We start from the raw sequence: 6000 nt of genomic DNA on the forward strand, positions 1-6000 counted from the left end.
TTTTTGCTCTATATTTTTAGTTTCGTAAGTTATACTCAGCTGCTACTCGGTTAATACATATTGGGAGTTCCAAAAATGAATATTAAAGGGCACCTTTTTTTAAAAAAATAATTAATACACTGTTTCTTCTTTGTTTCTCAAATCTTATATTATTTAATGTTTGAGACTTTCACATTTGTTTGTTATCGTAATAAATTTTTAGATACTATTAAATCAATTGAAAATAATATATTTCACATGAATGGAGACAACCAACAGTTTGTTGGTAGAAAGGCATATAAAACAATATAGATTGTATTATAAAAATATTTTTTTTTTTCAATTAATGTTTTGTTTAACTTTTAACTGGTAGGGCCGGGCCCTCAGTTCGCTATTGAATGCAGTACAGTAGCGCACCCAGGGGGGGGGGCAAGGGGCCTTTCCCCCCCCCCAAAAACATTGAAATTGAAAGCCAATAGATTAGACAAATAAAAACACGGCAAAAAAAATATTTGAAATTCTCCAGCACCCTCTAGAAAAATTTCTTAGATTTTAATTTCTAACACAAAAATTTCGAAACACTAATGTCGGGTTGTTTTAGAAACTCAATCTCTAATGGAAATGTCAAAAAATTCTCGGTGTCCATCCGAATTCCGGAGTGGTGCACACCGAGTGCAATAGACAAAAGTCCGATAAACGAGAAATTAGGCTGTGTTCTGTTGGGTAGGTTTGTGCACCTATAAGTTAAGTGCAATAATACTTTTTTTTTCCATTTTCAATTAATATTTTGGAACTTCACTATTAAAAAACCGAAAATCGACGATAAAAATTCGGCGAAAAGTACGACTACACCCACCACCATGGGCTGACAGGGCTATAGCCTGGGGGCCCGGGCTTAAGAGGGCCCTGCGTGGCGGCTCGTCTAATTGTGAGATAAACACACACCAGAAATTTGTTATATTATAAAAAAAATCACATGTGGCGCTATAGATACTACTTCATCAAAATTAACATAAAAAATATGAAGTATGATGAAAATAATATGATATACGTAACTACATGATAATAATTCACGTGTATCATTTTATATTACAATTATTTTTAGTGTTTCTAGAAAAATAAAAATGTTTATTTATCCAATATCGATGGGTCGAATGCAACTTGGCTACCACAAGAGGGGGTCGTGACCAGTGGACTATAGTATGATAACGATCGATAATATGATATGAGGTCCGACAAATCAAGAATTCAAGGGAATTATTTAACAATGTAGATAAATCCACGGAATACCATTTGGGAACACTACTGTAGAACATCACATTCCCCTTAACCCTGGTGATAGGTAAGGGGGCCCGCCAAACATTCATGATGTGGGGGCCATGCCCACCACAGTCGGTGGTGGTGTAAATTTAAAAAAAAATCATTTTTTCGGTGGAATTCAGCATAAATATTGTGGCTCTTGACCAGTGGTTCTTAACCGGTGCACCGCTGGCTTGTTGCATGTGCACCGCGAAAATAATGATAAAAGCAGAAAAATCCGCGAAATAGCGAAAACCGAAAAAGTCCTTCGTGAAATTATGAAAGCCGATGAAAGATCTAATGTGATTTTGATGTTGCCGAATCGATCGCACGCGTCTAAAATCTAAAATATCATGGAGGAATTTGTATGGATGGTGCTCCGTCAATGTTAGGCTCATTTAAAGGATTTGTTACCCTCGCAAAAACAAGAAATCCTAACATTATATCTACGCACTGTTTTATTTACACAGGGAATCTATAGTTTCGAAAACATTACAGCAGTGCTAAAACCTGTACTAGACCAACATGGTAAATTTCATCTAATCCAGACCTTTAAAAACAGGCATTTTAAAAAAAACTTTGCATTTCTATGGAAGCTAAGTACGATTGTTTGCTTTTTCACACTGAAGTGAGGTGGTTACAGTGGCGCAACCAGGGGGGGGGGCAAAGGGCCCTGACACCCCCCAAACATGAAAATTATCAGAATGATTTTAACCATTGAAATTGAAATCCAATAAGCCTTTGGGCTTAGACAAATAAAAACACTGGCAAAAAAAACACAAAAATTTCGAAACACTAATGTCAGGTTTTTTTAGAAACCCAATCCCTAATGGAACTGTCAAAAAATTCTTGGTGTCCACCCGAATTCCGGAGTGGTGTAGGTCATGGCTGAGGAGGGCTGACAGGGCTCTAGCCTGGGGGCCCAGGCTGTTGGGGGCCTGGCGTGTCGGGTTGACCAGATAAACACACATAATAAATTAGCTTTAATAGTAAAAAAAGTCGCCTGCGGCGCTAATACACTTTTTGACCATGAACATTTTCAATTACTTATATAATTGTGCAATATATTTTTTGATTATTATGTGTCGATACTCGACAGCTCCATTATTAAAGTGGATGTATTGAAAATCGCCAATTCTTATGTATAAGTACCCTTAATTTGAACTAAAACACAATTTGAAAAACGTTAATGTAGTGTTTAACACTGCCTTTAATCTTAGCAGTAGGTAGGGGGCCCGCCAAGCCTAGCATGAGGGCCCGTTTCAGGATGTGGGGACCATGGTGTGCAATAGACAACGAGAAATTAGGCTGTTTTACATTCTCCTCCTTGGGCCCCCCCCAATATTAAATCCTGGGTGCGCCACTGATGCAGTATAGTATTATTGACCTCTTTTCTATCGGAGTGTCGATATATTTGATACATCTATTATTGAATAATAAACCGTATACGTTCTTAATATTATAATGATTACTGATAATAATTATTTCTTGCATTATAAGAAATACATACGTTGTTATCACTGTTATCAGTGTTGCTGTATGATCAATGATCATTTGATGCATAAGTACTACAATATATTATTTCAAAGTGCATTTATTATCATTTGGTCGATGTATTATAAATATATCTCATGATTTATTATTCATTTTTCTCATCTAATGTGTATCTATGGATTATATTTCAATTATGCAGGTATATGAATCATTTTATATTAAATTCAGTAGTCACGATCATTCAAAGCATTGTCTTTACCACTACACACGAGGGATTATCATTTTTTACCATGTTTTTATTAGCTCGTATTCTTGTTTGTCCCGTACAGATTTTTTCTTGTTTGTCCAAGATTTTTAACTAACTTTCCGACTAGCTAGACATTTGAAACTTTTAGAATATATCAGAACACGACGGGAATGCTTTTTTTAATACTTTTGGCCATCTTTAAGCAGAATTGAATTCATTTTCAGTTAATTCTGTTTCGTATGTTTCGGAAAAAATCGTTAAAAGTAATATTTACTACTCACTATTATTGGTTGCTAAGTGGGTCCTAGCAACTAAATTATTAATATGTGCGTTACTATGGAAATCAATATGCAATGTCAAAATGACATTTCAGTATTCTATATTATTTATTAATACATTGAATTGTTAAGTTTATTATGATTCAACGGAAAATTTAAAAACGTGGTATATAAAAAGCTCTTTTTATCTTGTCTATCTTTCTCTACATATTATTACACATAATAGGTAATGCATTTCACATAGTGCGATGCTTAGTGAAAATTGTTTTAATTTTGTATCGGAAATGTACCTACGATTATGTAAATCGGTTGTGTGCTCCTTTTTTGAATATTAATAACAGGGAACTTAGAAATAATGGGAACTGAAATACCTAACGGGTAAGGGGAAGCAGGCGACTGATCTCGAGTAAGGAAGAATATTCTTTCTTACTCTTATACGAACGGATGTCTACATTTGAAGTACGGGTTTATAGTAATTAGGAACATTTAATCCTCTTAAGAGATATAAAATTATTCATTATCTTTTAAAAGTATTGAATCAATGTGAATCGCGGGTTTAATTAATTGTTTTCTTATAAGTCGGAGAAAACTGGTCTTAACATCAAAGTAAAATCTGTGGAAGAATTATAAAATAGTCTGATATTATATTATGATCACTATGACCTTCCAAAATTATATTATGCATAATTGGCATTCATAAAATTGTTATTGACTGTATTATAATATTATGCATTTTACAACCATAGTTCCGACAATTCATGTCTGGTTCTACGATAATAACATTGGCAAAAAGATGACGACAGCTGACTTACTAATAATCAGGGTAAATAAACAAAATAGATATTCAAGGTTTTTATGTAACCCAGTGACGTCCCGTGGGGGTAGGCAGATTGAGCGTCGCTTGGGGGCGGCAGTTACTCGAAGGGCGGCAAATCGAGGAGAATTATTTGGATTCTAGAGAAATAGTAATAACGAAAATATATTTCCGTTAAAAAATTCAACTCAATAGTTGGAAACAAAATGACGTATTAATTAACATAAAAGGTTTAACAAGACTGCATTTTTTGTCGGGTTCGCGACGTCTAGCTTACATCTGTCGCTCTTCGACGTCCATTGTGAACATAAACGACACGGATCATAAAAAATACTGTATTCAAATTGGGTGGCATTTTGGCGCTGCCCAGGGGCGGCATTTTGCATAGGGACGCCACTGATGTAACCTATTAATAAAACAATGAAGCTTTCTGAAAGATTAAGATTAGAGGTTGATTAAATGTTCGAGTGATGGTAATTATTGAAAAAAAATATAAAACACCTTTTAAATTAACACAAAAATCATTCATTCACGTTTATTATTATATCAAAGTGTAAAAGACAATACAGTAAAACAAAGCCACAGACGCCAACAAAAACTCACATTGTCAGAAATATTTCACATTGTAGAGGCATAGATAAAACCTCAATTAAAACATATTATTTGCACAATATTTGTTTGTTCTTTCCTGTTAAAAAATATTTCAAGGAACGCACATAAACAAACCACAAACACACAAAAGTAAATTGTGTTTGTTATCAGTAGCACTACAGAAAGGTTCTATGTTAATATGACTTGCAACAACCCTACTGAAACCGGGAGATTTGTGTATTTTTGTTCCCATTATTGGCTGAATTAATTATTGAGTATCACTGGTTGACTATTTGAAAGCACAACTGCGTCGGCCGACAATACGTTTTGGAGTTATTAGAATTAAATTATATTTAACTAAATGGATACAATGTATGTCATACACGTGAAGTTTACGTTCATTTTGCTGTGTGTCAAGTGAAAGTAAGTATTTATTATTTTATATCAATAGATACATTAAGATTGTTAAATGACATTATTCTTTGTAACTCTATTCCAATAAATGATAATATTTATTTTATGTAGACGCGTATTTTTTCCCAACAGCACAATTTTATTAGTTGCTTTACATCACATTGTAATAGGTACGTTTAAAATTACACATAACAGAAGCACATGTTATAAATTTTAATTCTATTTACGTCCCAAACACTTAACATATCTATCGAAACATAAGATTCTGACAAACAACTTACGTTTTACATTCAAATTGGTCGAAAAACAGATACCTAACTATTTCGCGCCTATTTTTATTGGACTCACTGTCAGAGGACGAATTAATCGGAACACAACATGCTGTGGGCTCCCGGTATCTTTGTACTGACGAATCTCACTGCGAGATGCGTGATAATATTATTGTGTCGAATCTCTCCCACACGAGACTTGAATGGTTCAGGCGAGCATTTGCTCCTTTCCAATAAAACTGCTTGATTAACAAACTCTTATAAACGCACCCAGTACTTAGGATATCTATACTAATATGTATAGGAACATGTAATGAGTGGGAGCAGAGGTGAACTCAGCAATGGGCGAATCTAGTAAGGTACAACTAAAGATAATAAAAACCATATTTCGTAATATTATTGTAATATCTTCATTGCTAGGGATTGCAATACCGGTATTTCAAAATGGGTTTTCGATTATTTATCGATACCGAAATACCGGTTTCATAAATCCAAAATACCGGTATTTTCGGTGTTAAGAAGGCATACGCGTTTGTGTTTCTCGAAAATAAATTGAATGTTATTTTTCATTACTTATTGTATATTAAATTTAGTGTATAACAGTAATGCTGCCTA

General features: G+C 34.1%; 1 protein-coding gene across 1 annotated transcript in view; it reads right to left on the reverse strand.

Moving 5' to 3' along the window:
• LOC147078690 (ATP-binding cassette sub-family G member 4-like) overlaps positions 1-5634 on the reverse strand; it is a 40895-nt gene extending 35261 nt beyond the window's left edge. Inside the window, exon 1 of the mRNA XM_085960371.1 lies at positions 5398-5634. The gene's annotated coding sequence lies outside the window, so the exon portion shown is untranslated. The remainder of the gene's footprint in view (positions 1-5397) is intronic.
• Positions 5635-6000: the final 366 nt, after the last annotated feature.

The sequence above is a fragment of the Rhyacophila brunnea genome, unplaced genomic scaffold (assembly GCF_057557595.1).
Source record: "Rhyacophila brunnea isolate RB1 unplaced genomic scaffold, BYU_Rbru_1.0 scaffold_11, whole genome shotgun sequence".
In the NCBI taxonomy this organism is placed as follows: Eukaryota; Metazoa; Arthropoda; class Insecta; order Trichoptera; family Rhyacophilidae; genus Rhyacophila; species Rhyacophila brunnea.